General features: G+C 43.2%; 1 long non-coding RNA gene across 1 annotated transcript in view; it reads left to right on the plus strand.

The window, feature by feature from the left end:
- The first annotated feature begins 4,291 nt into the window (after positions 1–4,291).
- The window catches only part of LOC141264261 (uncharacterized), a 95,301-nt gene continuing 83,618 nt past the window's right edge, over positions 4,292–15,974 (plus strand). The window contains exon 1 of the long non-coding RNA XR_012319861.1: positions 4,292–4,422. This is a non-coding gene — a long non-coding RNA (uncharacterized lncRNA). The remainder of the gene's footprint in view (positions 4,423–15,974) is intronic.

A 15,974-nucleotide genomic window follows, 5' to 3' on the forward strand; every position in this document is an offset into this window, starting at 1 on the left:
AGATCTAAATGTATAATGTATCTATTTAATGTGTTATGTTTGTACCCTGGTTATTAATAATGTTTCTCCAGTTTTCCTAGATGCAATGGACTAACAGGTTATAGACAGTGAATAACCGGAACTACCATGTAGATAGTTGCACCTGGTGCCCTCTTATGAAGTTGGCCACAGAAGAAAAACCTGTCCGGCGTGGCCTCCTTGTGGTCCAAAGTATGTAGCTCAGCCTTGCCGCCACACCCAAGGCCAGGAACTTGGGGTTTATAGGGACAGGTCCCCACATCGCTCAAAAAACTTCGCCTTATTGGGTGAAATGAACACCCGGTCACGGATCATACTGTGACCCTCTTCTTTTGTTGGTGATATGGACACCCGGTCACAGACCATACTGTGACCTAAAAAACTCAATATGTGGTGTTGTTTGTTATTTATTTCCCTGTTGTGTTTATGGCCATGCATTTATACCCTGTATTTGTGTTTCCTGTTTAGTCCCGGAGTACTAAATTTTACTAGGGGGGAATGTGTCACTCCAGGCCTGGATGCCACAAATATTAAAGGCTATGTCTGAGAGTAGGAGGGAGGTTCCCTGGTCAGGGACTATTAGCGCGCAGCACCTCCTGTCCCAGGCCAGTAGGGGGAGCAGGCTGCCCCTATAAAAGCTGGAACTGAGGGCAGGGTTAGGGAGACCAGGACCCACTTCTGAAGCATCCAGAAGGGTTCCCAGAGGAAAGGGACAGGTCAGCAGCAGCTGCGTAGTCTGGGAGGCAGAGGAGGAACAGCAAGCCAGGGACAGAGGCGACGATAGACGGTCCTGACTGAGAGAGAACTACACAACCGGACACTGGGGTCCGAGGCTGTCAGGGTTGCAAGCCCGGCAGCAGAAAACCAACCCGCAAGGGATTTCAGGTTCCTTGGCCTAAGAAGCCTGGAGGCTCCGCCACACAGGGACCAGTACAGCACGGAGAAGTAGCAGGTACCTAAGGCCCGAGTCGCAAGCCATACAGGCGAAGTACACGGCCAGCTCAGGGACGTGGGCTATCATACCACGAAAAGGGGGATAGTCAGCAAGGGCAGAGAGAGAACGGTAGGCCTTCACACTCACCCTGACCAGTGGGGCTCGCCCGAATGTTCTCAGACACCCAGACCCATTCCTTCCCAGTACTTCTGTTGGGTCATTAGAAATGCCTGCAATAAAGACCCTGGACTGTTTGAAGCAGATTCTGAACCCTTATTATTGCAGCCTGCACCATCACCCCCAGCATCCTATTACACTGCCCCGAGGCTACACTCTTGCCGTGGGGAGTTATCCTATCCCTGTGCTGCATACCAACATCAGCCTCAGTGGTCTGCCTTGCCGCGGCGGTCATCCCTGACCACAATCCACGGGTGGCGTAGTCGGACATTCAAAACCCTACAAATAGACTGCCACAGCATTTGGTCTGACCACCCTGAGCCACGGGATCGGGTTGCCACTACTACCCCCAACATTGCACTGAAGCCCGGTTCCGGGTGCCCCACGGCCCAGGGGGCGAGTCATATACATGGAAGGGGCCCAGGATGAGGGACATTACTACATAATGGGGGAGGGGTGTGGCGATATGTAATGTATGTCCTTATAGGATTTAGAATTTTACAAGGACCCATACATCTGACCCACATGCAGGAGGGGGGGCAGGTCCAAATTTTAGAGGCGGGGGGAATATCAGACTTTAGTTACGCCATTGTAGGGAGTGCTGAAAAAGCATACCCCCAGAGAAGACTCTGAAGAAGAATTGGCCAGTTGAACTGCAAGCAGAAATTTCACATACTGGGCTTTAAAACCAACAGATGTGAATATCTCTGCAATGGAGTAATGCAGCACAAAATGGGGAAAAAAATGCAGAACCAGGGGAGCTAAAGGAGTTTTACAAGGTAATTCATGCAACTTTTTTGAGCAAGTGACATGTCCTCTTTAAATATTGCACCCTTTTGCAGCAGGTCAGATCACTCTCTCATATTCATAGAGGTCTCTAAATACATTTCTTGGTATTTCTTTTTTTGTCTATACATTTTTAATTGTATCTCATAGGCTAAAACTACATGGCAACATGTGTCGCAAGACAGAAGTTCTCTGACAAGTCGAGCAACCAAAAACATTTGTGTAATTGTCTGTGACTTGTTGACATATGACTATTTTAGAGCCCTGATGACTTTGCTGCAAATAAAACAGGCAAGTTCCATGTCATATGTGACTTGCATTAAAGTCTATGGCAAGTGTGTCACTTTCAAGTTTCGACCAGTGACAGAAAATTCTGTTGCAGTGTCTAGCAGGATGCAATGCGACACCATAGAAAATCATTACATCCAACGTTGCAATGTATCACTGTGATTTCAGTTTTGCGCAACACATGCTACCATTTAGCTATAGCCATTTCCTAAATAAATCTATTTTTTAGTAAAATCACCTGTTAAGACCAGATCTTTGATAGGAGCACAGATTTCCATATAAAGTGAATCGACCATTACAATATCATGTGGCAGCAAGTTCCATAATCTCACTGCTCTCACAGTAAAAAATTGCTGCCTGCGATGATGGAGAAATCTTTTACCTCTAGATGTAGAGGATGCCCCCTTTGCCATCATTGCAGGCCTAGGTGTAAAAAGATCATTAGAAAAAAATTCCTTACTGTCCCATCATATACAAATGCTTCTCACTAAATTAGAATATCATCAAAAAGTTAATTTATTTCAGTTCTTCAATACAAATAGTGATACTCAAATATTATATAGAGTCATTGCAAACAGAGTGATCTATTTCAAGTGTTTATTTATGTTACTGTTGATGATTATGGCTTACAGCCAATGAAAACACAAAAGTCATTATCTCAGTAAATTAGAATATTTTATAACAGCAGCTTGAAAAATAATGTTTTTAAAATCCGAAATGTTGGCCTACTGAAATGTATGTTCAGTAAATGCACTCAATAGTTGGTCGGTGCTCCTTTTGCATCAATTAGTGCATCAATGCGGCGTGGCATGGAGGCGATCAGCCTTTGGCACTGCTGAAGTGTTGTGGAAGCTCAGGTTGCTTTGATAGCAGATTTCAGCTCGTCTGCATTGTTGGGTCTGGTGTCTCTCATCTTCCTCTTGACAATAACCCATAGATTCTCTATGGGGTTAAGGTCAGGCGAGTTTGCTGGCCAATCAAGCACAGTGATACTAGTGTTTTTAAACCAGGTATTGGTACTTTTGGCAGTGTGGACAGGTGAAAAGTCCTGCTGGAGATGAATTTCCATCTACAAAAAGCTTATCGGCAGAGGGAAGCATGAAGTGCTCTAAAATTTCCTGGTAGATGGCTGCGCTGACTTTTGTCATGATAAAACACAGTGGACCTACACCAGCGTATGACATGGCTCCCCAAACCATCACTGATTGTGGAAACTTCACACTAGACCTCAAGCAGCTTGGATTGTGTGCCTCTCCACTCTTCCTCCAGACTCTGGGACCTTGATTTCCAAATGAAATGCAAAATTTACTTTCATCTGAAAACAATACCTTGAACCACTGAGCAACAGTCCAGGTCTTTTTCTCCTTGGCCCAGGTAAGACGCTTCTTGCGTTGTCTATTGGTCATGAGTAGCTTGACACAAGGAATGCGACACTTGTAGCCCATGTCCTGGATACGTTTATGTGTGGTGGCTCTTGAAGCAATGGCTCCAGCAGTAGTCCACTCCTTGTGAATCTCCCCCAAATTTTTGAATGGCCTTTTCTTAACAATCCTTTTAAGGCTGCGGTTATCCCAGTTGCTTGTGCACCTTTTTCTACCACACTTTTTCCTTCCACTCAACTTTCCATTAATATGCTTGGATACAGCACTCTGTGAACAGCCAGCTTCTTTAGCAATGACCTTTTGTGGCTTACCCTCCTTGTGGAGTGTGTCAATGACTGACTTCTGGACATCTGTCAAGTCAGCAGTCTTCCCCATGATTGTGGAGCCTACTGAAACAGACTAAGGGACCTTTTTAAACACTTAGGAAGCCTTTGCAGGTGTTTTTTGTTAATTATTTGAATTTACTGAGATAATGACTTTTGTGTTTTCTTTTGGCTGTAAGCTATAATCATCAACATTAACAGAAATAAACACTTGAAATAGATCACTCTGTTTGTAATGACTCTATATAATATGAGTTTCACTTTTTGCATTGAAGAACTGAAATAAATTAACTTTTTGATGATATTCTAATTTAGTGAGAAGCACATGTATTTGTACATTTTAATAAGATCACCCCTAAGCCTTTGTTTTTCCAAACTGAACAACCATAAGTTTGATAACCTGTCTTGATATTGCAGTTTACCAATTTCTGTAAGGCTGGAATCCCAAGATCGTGTCAAAAAATCGCTCCGATGTTGATCCAGAAAAGTGGGACAAGTGTCATGCGAGTGTCGTGTGAGTACAATGCGATTTTTCTCACCTAGAATCCTTATGACATCCATATGCAATGTGTTTTTAACATCATGTTTTACATACTGTAATTCTCTATGTAATTTAAAGCTAGTTTACAAACTAATAAAGCAATCTTATATACAGATATAGATTGATAGAATAAATAAATAGAATAGATAGGATAGATTAATAGGATAGATAGAATACCATAGATCGAATATACAGATATCCTCTAAACATATAATTTGACAAGCCCCCTGTCACAGGGATACTGTGACAGAGAGGGGCCAGCAGATCATGGCGTCTGGTTACCCGAACTCCTGCACTGGTTAAAACTGCTTCATCATCATACTAAACAGTGCAGATTTTCTTTGCTTTGGCATTGCTAGGGTTAATCGGTTCAGTTGATCTCCTGGAGCTCTCCATCATGGATTGCCTCAGCTGCTCTGTATTGGACACTCCCCTCTGCTATACATATTTCCCACTGGCACTTGGGAATTGACAGTGATAGTTCATTCTGCCTGGCTTGGGGTTGGAGGAGTTGTTTGGTGTTTTGGAGTTGGCGGTTGGAAAGTTGTTCTGGACATTTCTGCGTGTAGTTTGTTTGCGTGTTTATCATCATCCTCTTCTATTTGGTTTTACCTATATTACCCTCCCCTGTGTTCCACTTGGTTGTTGGTGAGTGTATTTTGCATGATTGCAGTTTTCATTTATGCCTGTCACACCTCCCTGGGTGGGGGAAGGTACAGATGAGGGTAAGTCAGGAGCATAGCAAGGCACGTGACCCCGGTGTCTACACTTTCTGGGGTAATTCAGGGGACAGGGATAGATTAGGGCGCTCCCTAGCGTGAGGGATAGGGAAGTACCCCTTGCCCGGAGAAATCCTTCAACAGTACCATGACATTATCACTGACCTTACCTTTTTGGATCCATTATGGATCTGTTAGCTGCTCTGGAAGGGCAGCTACAAGAACTCAGTCTGGAGGTGGCAGACTTGCACGCAGTTGCTTTGCAGCACCCATTCATTTCAGGCTTAGGACTCTCTGCTCCCGGGAAACCCTTGGTGGAGCACAATATTGCTATGCTGGATGGGTTCTATGGGGTCGGGATAAGTTTTTTGTTTTCAGGAAGGCCTGTGAACTTTTACATCATTACTCTTACGTCCTCACTCCTCAGATACCGAGGAGCAATGGTTGGGTATCGTAATTTCTCTCCTCCAGGGAGACCACCAAGCCTGGGCATTTTCTCTCCCATATGACTCTCAGTCACTTCAGACGGTTGAGGATTTTTTTCAGGCTCTGAGTTGTATCTACGATGACCCTGACCGCGCCTCTCTGGCCAAGTCTAAATTATGTCGGCTTCACCAGGGAGACCGGCCAGCAGAGTAATATTGCTCTGAGTTCCATAGGTGGTCTAAGGACACTAAGCGGAATGACCGCACGCTCCATAGTCAGTTCTGTCAGTGGCTTTCTGTTAGAGTAAAGGATGCCTTTGCCCTGTAAGAGACCCCGGATTCCCTGAAGGCAGCCATATCCCTGTGGACCACAAACAGCTGCTGTAAAACTAAGCAGCCGGGTTACGGGGAGGTTCGCAACCGTGGTATACATATTTCCTCTGTGGGTAGGTCACAATTCTTTTTACCGGTCGAGATTCATTTTGGCAAAAGTAAGGTGGTTATTTTAGCCTTTTTGAGCAGTGGGTCGGGGTTTAATCTGATTGACGCCTGGTTCATCCAGGACCAGGGTCTCAGTCTAAATATATTGTCTAGACCTATACCCGTAATAGCTATAGACTCTGCACCCTTGAACCAGGTGTATTTTACTCAGGTCATTCAAAAGATACGTCTGCAGGTATGGGCCATGCACTCAGAATCAATTGATTGTTATGTTCTAGAGTGCTTGCGCTCTCCTGTGGTTCTTGGACTACCTTGGCTTATGCTGCATAATCCATAATGGACTGGAAGACTCGGGAGGTAGTAAGGTGGAGTGAATACTGTCAAGAACTACTTGGACACCTGTTTAGCCAGGGTTGATACCCGGTCTCTGCCAGAATCCCTGTCTGGCTTTGTGGCTGTGTTCTGGGAACAGGGGTGTCAAGTCAAGGGTCATATCAGACCTTCCTCATCTCCCTCTGCAGCAGATTTTTTCTTTGTTAAGAAAAAAAGACCGGGGATTACATCCCTGCCTAGATTTCCGTGAACTAAATTGGATCACTGTCTGGGATCCATATCCTCTCCCTCTCATTCCGGACCTCTTTAATCAGATCTTCGGTGAGAAATGGTTTTCTAAACTGATCCTCGGAGGAGCATATAATCTCATCCATATAAAGAAGGGTGAAAAGTGGAAGACTGCTTTTAATATACCTGAGGGACACTATAAAAACATTGTTATGCCATTGGGGTTGACTAATTCTCCTACCATCTTTCAGCACTTTGTAAATTACATTTTTTGTCATCTGGCAGGAAGATTTGTGGTAGTCTATCGTGATGACATATTGATTTATTTGCCAGACCTCGAGTTATATCAGGCGCATGTCAGGCAGGTCTTACAAATACTCAGGGACAATAAATTATACGTCAAACCAGAGAAATGCATGTTTTCGGTTCAGGAAATCCCTTTTCTGGGTTATTACTTATTGTTCACCGGTTTTCTCATGGATCCGGCAAAAGTCTAGATTGCGATCGTCCTGAAGACTTAAAAGCCTTACAAAGGTTTTTAAGGTTCGCCAATTACTACTATAAGTTCATCAAGAACTCTTTGGGAGTGGCCAAACCTCTGACAGATATGACCAGCAAAGGGACAGACTTTTCTAAATGGTCCAGTCCTGCCAGTGAGGCATTTACTACTTTAAAAAATGTTTTGCTTCTGCGCTGATTCTAATACAGCCTGATATCACTCAGCCATTCATTGTAGAGGTTGACGTGTCAGAAGTGGGGGTTAGGGCTGTTTTGTCGCAGTGTTCATCTCCAAGTAAATGGCATCTGTGTGCATACTTTTCAAAGTAACTGTCATCCGCCGAGAGAAACTATGACATTGGTAATAGGGAACTCTTGGCAATAAAGTGGGCTTTTGAGGAGTGGCATTATTTTTTGAAGGGAGCAGTTCATCCAGATATGGTAATCACTGATCACAAAAATCTTTTGTATTTGGAATCTGCAAAATGTCTGACACCTAGACAGGCAAGATGGTCATTGTTCTTCATCAGATTCCACTTTTTTGTGACGTTTAGGCCGGGGGATAAGAACATTAAGACGGATGCCTTATCTCGATGTTTTTCTGGGGGAGGAGGTAATTGCGAACTGGTTCCTATATCACAGAAAGGGGTAGTTATTGCAACTATATGTTCGGATCTTGAGAGGGAGGTCGTAGAGGCTCAGGGGGACGCCCATGCGACCTGTCCTTCAGGTAAACTGTTTGTTCCTGTGAACTTCCATCTTAAAATTTTAAATGAACATTATGATTAATAATAATAATAATAATAATTATGATTCAGTTTTGGCCCAACACCCTGGCAGTAAAGCCACCACAAAACTTCTTACTCATCGTTTTTGGTGGGCTGGAGTGCACGGGAGTATGTAGCTGCCTGCAGTACTTGTGCCTGTTCTAAAACCTCACATACCTGTCCGTCTGGGGTTCTTTGGCGATTCTTTGTAGACCTTGGACTCATTTATCGCTAGATTTCCTCACTGATCCACCCATATCTGCAGGCAATGCTGTAATACTAGTGGTGGTGAACAGAGTCCGCAAATTTTTATTAAAGAAATTGTGAAATTGCATGGTATTCCATGTGATATTGTTTCCGACCAAGGGGTGAAATTTATTTCCAAACTTTGGAAATCATTTTGTACCCGTGGGGATTCATCTTTCATTTTCATCTGTCTTTCATTCAGAGTCTATGAGATATATCTTAGGTTTTTTGCATCCGAGAATCAGGAGGATTGGGTTTCTTATTTACCTCTAACTGAGTTCACTGTGAATAACCATTGCCATGAATCTACTGGTAAGTCCCTGTTCTTCATAAACTTGCACCCTTTAGTGCCTTTCATGTGGCACTAAAGGGTGTTTAACCTTATTTAACCTATTAAATATATAATTTTAAAACTAACTTGGGGTCCCCCCTACTTTTGTTAACCAGCCAAGGTAAAGCAGACAGGTGTGGGCTTCTATTATCAGGCTGTGAAGGTCCCTGGTTATTATGGCCTTCCCAGCCTAAAAATACAAGCCCGTAGCCACCCCAGAATTGGCACATTTCATGAGATGCAACAATTCTGTCGCTTTGCTGGGCTCTTCCCAATTGCCCTGGTGCGATGACAATCGGGGTAATGGTAGTTGGGGTTGATGACCACTGTGATTTGTCAAAAATCACAGTGCCATAAACCCCTGGGGTTAGTGATGAAGATGTGTCTATCAGACACCCCCATTACTAACCCAGTACTTAAAAATAAAAAGACACAGACAAAAAAAGTTTATTTGAATAAACACTCCCCCACACATTCCCTGGTTCACCAATTTATTAAAAAAAAAAAACATGCAGGTCCGCCGTAGTCCACTGAATCTGCCTTAGTCCACCAAATCTGCCATAGTCCACAAATGGATACCTGTAAGACATAAAAAGCAAGAAAAATAAACAATGCACTTCCCCTCATTCACCAATTTATTCCCAAAAACATTGCCATGCAGATCCAACGTAGTCCAAGGTTTCTTGAATCCGATGCCGGTGACTGTGAATAGCAGGGACGATACTGCTATTCACAGGCGTCGGGTACTGACATCACCAAAAATCTGAGTTGCCATCTACCCATAAAACTAAGTCTTTTTTAGAGACATTTTTAAAAAGTGTTTTACAATTTAATACATAATTATACATTTTATTTCCTCTGCCCAAGTGCATGACCGTACATGTATCTACATAAAACTTCAATTGCTATTTCTCAGCCTAGTCCTCCAGATTACATAAATTGATCTGTAATAATAAATTATCTTACTTGCACAGTTTAATGTCATCTGAAAATATTTAAATTTTACTCTTTATTTTATCTATAATGTTTATAATAAAAGTTAAAAATAAGAGAGCCCAATACTGACCCCTGAGGTACCCCACTATTAAATATGATTCTATCAGAGTGTGTTCCATTAATAACCACCCTTTCTTTCTATCATTGAGCCAGTTGGAAATCCAATTACACATTGCTCTCATTTCATGCATTAAACTTTTGTGTGGCACTGTATCAAAAGCCTTTGAAAAGTTCAAATATACAACATCCACTGCCTTACCCTGGTCCAGTCTGGAACTTACTTCCTCATAGAAACTGATCAGATTAGTTTGACAGGATAGATCCCTCATAAACCCATGATGATGCGGGGTTATGAGGTTATTTTAATACAGAAACTCCAGGATAACATGTCTATGAAAACCTTCAAAATTTTTCCCCAGAATAGAGGTTAAACTTATCGGCGTATGATTTCCAGGCTCAGATTTTATCTCCTTTTTGAACATGGTACCATATTTGCTATGCACCACTCCTGTGGTACAGACTCTTTTATCATGGAATCCTATGATAACGAACACTCATATAGTGACAGTTAGTAAGTTAGCTGTTAGTGGTTGTAACCATGGATATTTAAGCTACTGCAATGCCCTGCACATGGGGTAAGCGCCATAGCTAATCAGAAGAACTACACCACATTTCTAATTGGAGGTATATGCTAATATTATTATTATTATTATTATTATTATTATTACACCTACTATATATTGGGATATGACCTTGGAGATGGGAATACCCCTTTAAGTCAAACTTAAAAGGGTTGTTTCTTTTCAGCTAAATTTTAAATTTAATTACATTTTACTCCCCTGGCTGCAGTCTGCTATAAAAAAAACGCACTATACTTACCTTCCCGAGGTCCACCAGTGAGTTTCTGCCGCTATGCCTTGTGTTTGGCATTGGCTGTGGCGCTGATGTCTAGTTGACAGCGTGGCAGCCAATCAGTGAGCTCAGAACGGGGCATTCAGTCCACATGGAAACAAATAAACAGCACTTTCTGAGGTGACAGGTTTTCTTTTAGTTATAACTTTGCTACAGAGGTAGTAGAGTTAAATATATTTAGCACAAGAGGAATAGCAGAAATGTAGTAGAGGAGATGGACAGTCTATCATAGTAATGGCTGCTATATATGTACAAACTATGCAACTAGGATTTTTCAGAAAAAGAGATGATTGGTGATGATGAGATGATGGTGCATTCCTAATTTTGCACTACCATGCCGACTGGCTATATATTACATACACTGTGTTCCAAATTATTATGCAAATAATATTTTCTCAGATTTTCCCAAATTACCTACAGTATATGAATTGCAGTCATTGTAATTTTCCAGTCAAATAACTATTAGAGTACAATTAAAAGGTTTGTGTACCAACTGCCTATGATAACAGTATATTTTTAAAAAAATAAAAAACTCAAACTGCACTGAAAATGCATGTTCCAAATTATTATGCACAGCAGAGTTTTCAACCTTTTCATTTTAATAAAGAACAAAAAAAATGGTCATTTTTGAAATTATAAGCATTAGCAGGTTATTACAAACTGAAATCAAACAGTTTTCAACTCAAAACTTTATTCTAGGTGTTGTTACATTTGCACATAGGACCTCTTGTTCGAAAGGAGCTTCAGAACTCTCTCGTCCATTGAATTTGTCAGGTTTTGGATGGTTTCTGCTTTAATTGTTTTGCATGAGGACAGAATACCCTCCCAGAGCTGTTGCTTAGATGTGAACTGCCTCCCGCCATCATAGACACTCCTTTTGATGATGCTCCAGAGGTTCTCAATGGGGTTGAGGTCAGGGGAGCATGGGTGCCACATCATAAGTTTGTCCCCTTTTATGCCCATAGCAGCCAGAGATGCAGATGTGTTATGTGCAGCATGAGATGGGGCATTATCATGCATGAAATGATCTCGATGGTCCAGATGGATGGAGTGGAGGATGGCTGGTTGATGGACACCCCATGCAAACACGGCTACGGCGCTATCAAGGAGGAGGTGGAGTAATGTTTTGGGCTGGAATCATGGGGAGAGAGATTGTCGGCCCTTTTAGGATCCCTGAAGGGGTAAAGATGAACTCCATAATGTATGTTGAGTTTCTCAAACAGCACTTCCTTCCATGGTTCAAGAAGAAGAACCATGCATTCCGCAGCAAGATCATTTTCATGTATGATAATGCCCCGTCTCATGCTGCACATAACACATCTGCATCTCTGGCTGCTATGGGCATAAAAGGGGACAAACTTATGGTGTGGCACCCATGCTCCCCTGACCTCAACCTCATTGAGAACCTCTGGAGCATCATCTAAAGGAGTGTCTATGATGGCGAGAGGCAGTTCACATCTAAGCAACAGCTCTGGGAGGGTATTCTGTCCTCATGCAAAACAATTAAAGCAGAAACCATGCAAAACCTGACAAATTCAATGGACGAGAGAGTTCAGAAGCTCCTTTCGAACAAGAGGTCCTATGTGCAAATGTAACATCACCTAGAATAAAGTTTTGAGTTGAAAACTGTTTGATTTCAGTTTGTAATAACCTGCTAATGCTTATAATTTCAAAAATGAAGATTTTTTTGTTCTTTATTAAAATGAAACGGTTGAAAACTCTGCTGTGCATAATAATTTGGAACATGCATTTTGAGTGCATTTTGAGTTTTTTATTTTTTTAAAAATATACTGTTATCATAGGCAGTTTGTACAAAAACCTTTCAATTGTACTCTAATAGTTATTTGACTGGAAAATTACAATGACTGCAATTCATATAGGTAATTTGGGAAAATCTGAGAAAATATTATTTGCATAATAATTTGGAACACAGTGTAAATGTGTGCTGAACATCGCATGTGAATTTAATTAACTACGGTCTCATATCAGCATGCACATATCTTCTATAAACAAATTGAAAAAGAAAGTGAATTTCTTTCCTTTTTCTTGACATATTCATAAAATGACTGTGTGCTTTATTTGTAATGGGATTTGGGTAAAAGTCATCTAATCAACAAGCGCTACTAGATTGTGTTTCCTTTAGTGTTCTGCAATATTATTTTAAATAGATATGACACTTATTTCTCATGACTATTTCTCATGTGCTGGATTAGCAGCTTTATGGACGGTAGGCTGGTTTGTGGTTCTGGTTTGCAATAAACAGTTCCTGAATAAATTCTTCGTTTAGAATAGGTATTAAATACATTTTTACAATGTGCTAATTTACATATTAATTTAATACATTCTAATAATATATTGCATTTAATAGTATAGTGCACTTAAGGCTCATGTACATGCATGTATTAAGGCTTTGTACACAGCTATGATAGGACTGCTATACAGGTTCATGTTTTCTTTAATGTACTTCTGTATGCCTCCAATTTATTCTGGGAACATACAGAGTTTTACATACTTACATAGTTGCACAGGTTGAAAAAGAGTCCTAGGTCCATAAAGTTCAACCTTCCTCCCCCAATTGTACATTTTGTCACTAATTTAACTATAACCCACAATATTATGTGTATCGAGGAAATCATCCAGCCTTTTTTGAAAGCTGTTATAGTGTCAGCCATTACTACCTCTTGTGGTCGGGCATTCCACAGTCCGACTGCTCTGACTGTAAAGAACCCTTTCCTGTTTAGGTGCTGGAATCCCCTTTCTTCCACCGGTAATGAGTGCCCCCCGGTCCTTAGTATGGTCTTTGGAAGGAATAAGTCATGTGCTAGTCATTTGTACTGACCACACATATATTTATACATGGAAATGAGATCCCCTCTGAGGCATCTTTTTTCTAAGCTAAACAAGCCCAACCTTTCATCATATGAGAGGCCTTCCATCCCTTGTAATAATCTAATTGCCCGTCTTTGAACGGACTCTAGCTTCTGAATATCTTTTTTAAAATGTGGAGCCCAAAACTGGATCCCATATTCTAGATGTGGACACACCAGTGATTTATAAAGGGGTAACAATATGTTGGGATCGCAAGATTTTATCTCTCTTTTTAATCACCCTAAAATCTTGTTTGCTTTTGCGGCTGCCTGACGTTGAGTACTGCTGCTCAGGCTTACTTGTAACCAGAATACCCAAGTCCTTCTCCTGTTCTGTAGTCCCAAGTATACTCCCATTTAATGTATATGCAGCAATAGGAATACTCCGTCCGAGGTGCATTACTCTACATTTAACTACATTAAATCTCATTTGCCAAGTGTATTTTCATAGGAATAAAAAAAATGAGATACCATTCCGTGAACTCTGTACACTGCTTTCAGTCAACGGCTTTACTAGTCAAAGGTGATAATTAGGGGCATACACTGACAGCTTGGGGCCCCTGTGCAAGAAATATGTCTGGGCCCCCCTTGCTGCTCGGCATGCTGCTTATGGTGAGGGCAGTCTGGCCATGGCACCCACGGAGACTTGGGCTCTGAGCAACAGGCAACATCTCCGTTAGGATTCGGTTCTGCTGAGTAGTGTTGAGCCACCCCCGTAGTGTTCGAGTTCGGTTTGGTTCGTCGAACACCTTCGAACACCGTTAAAACCAATGGCAGGCAAACAAAAACACATAGAAACACATAGAAAACACCTTCAAAGGTGTCCAAAAGCTGACAAACTGTTCAGAAGACATAACTAACACATGGAAAAGTGACAAGTACATATAGTCATGCGAAAAGAAAAGAGGTGGAGGAGTAAAAGGAGGGGGAGACACAGATATAGGCATGTCATGCCGTTCTAAAATCCAAAAAGTGAGAAGCCGACACGGCCAGTCCGTTCCTGCCCGTGCCACCTCCGTTTGTGCCAGAGCCGCGGTGGACCCTGACGGCAAGCCCCCCTCTCCCAATACTGGTGCCTGTCCGCTGGTGGGTCGAGCGAGCCCCCCTGTGGTGGAGGCAGCTCTAAGCTTTTTAATTTAAATTGTCTCTCTAATTTGAATGAATACACTATAAATCCTTTTACAAGGATCTATTGAAGGGCAAGTCTCATGCCAGCAGCCGCGTAATTCCAGCTCCAGTAGCGTCTACTAAAGCTGCTGCAGTTAAAAAGCTTTTATAAGGATCGAGCTCAGCTGTCCACCGCAAGGCGTCCTACCGCCAGTCCCAGCCCCTATGCCTTGGTGTGCCTCCGATGCTCTTCACTGAGTATCCCGTGGTCCCGAAGCATTTCCTTTGAAAAAATTAAGTGTCCAAACTACAGGTGGTGTAGCTTGCTTAACAGCCGGGATAATCCGCTGACTAGCAGACATTGCTACTAGGCACAAAGTATTTCCTGGGCTAGATGCAGTTAAAAATTTGTAATTAGATACTCTCGTTGGATGCTGAGAAAGCATTCCATAGAGTCTCCTGGCATGCCATATATTATTCTCTTAAAAAGCTTGGGGTAGGGGTCTAGGGGACCCTTTTATAGCCAAAATCATGGCCCTGTATCGCAATGCGTCACCTAGTCTGAAGATAAATGGAACTGTAGCACCCCGAGGGCTCGGTTGCTGCAGAGGTATTGCACCTCACCCAGAGGTGTGATATATCACTCTCAGGTAAGGATGGAGTGTGGATCAGGACCCCGACACCTGCATGCATTACACCACATTGCCGTGGGGCAGGGCGACCAATATGCCCCTGAGATGGGCACGACAGTCCCTGTCCCTGGCTGGAGTGGGGGGAGGGAACACTGAGGAAGGGGAACCCTGTAGTGCAGGAGCAGGGAGGAAGCAGTTCCTGGGTGCATTGAGAAGGGAGTATAAAAGGTGGGCACCATCTTAGTTCAGTGCAGAGAAGTCTGAGCAGAAGTGACAGGGAGCAGGGGCTCTGCATGAGCTCTGCTCCGGAGGTGGGCCCAGTAACAGAGGCCCAGGCCTGGAAGAGGGAGAAGGAAGGAAGAGGAGCGGAGAAGGCTCCAAGAACGAGGAACGAAGGGATCCCAGGTGTGTGGACGGGCGAGTCGCCACCGCACGCCCGAATCCACCTGCGTGGAGGGGTCAGGCCAAAGGGGGAGACCGGTCGCCGAAACTAGTGGAGGCGGGAAACGACCCTCAGCTAGAAACCGGAGGCTGTGACAGTTTCTGTTGCGCAGCCCCTCGCTACACCCGCTAGGAGGGCTGCACATAGGGTCAGGGAAACTGGCGCCAAGTTTACCAAGAGGAGGCCCGAGGCAGCCGGACAGAAGGGTTGGTAAGAAAGGCCAGACAAAGGACACACAAAGGGGGTCTTGTGAAGCGCTCCAAAGTTATCTGGGAGTTGTCTGAGCCCCTCACCTGGTGAGCACAGTACGACGTGGGCAGCCGTTACCTGCAGAAGTGGTCTGGATAATAAGAACTGTGAGTAAAGGCCCTGGACTGCATCACTGACTCCGTGTCGTTACTGCTGCTGTCCTGCACCATCACCCCCAGCCTCCGCATACACTGCCCTGAGGCTATACTCCTCCCGTGGGGAGTTATGCTACACTCTGCTGCACCCACAACACCAGCCTCAGCGGTCTGCCCTGCAGCGATGGTTCACTCTGACCCCAATCCACGGGTGGCGTAATCGGACATTAAAACATC

Source organism: Phyllobates terribilis, unplaced genomic scaffold (genome assembly GCF_046119375.1).
Source record: "Phyllobates terribilis strain yellow unplaced genomic scaffold, ASM4611937v1 Scaffold_4__5_contigs__length_816908805, whole genome shotgun sequence".
In the NCBI taxonomy this organism is placed as follows: Eukaryota; Metazoa; Chordata; class Amphibia; order Anura; family Dendrobatidae; genus Phyllobates; species Phyllobates terribilis.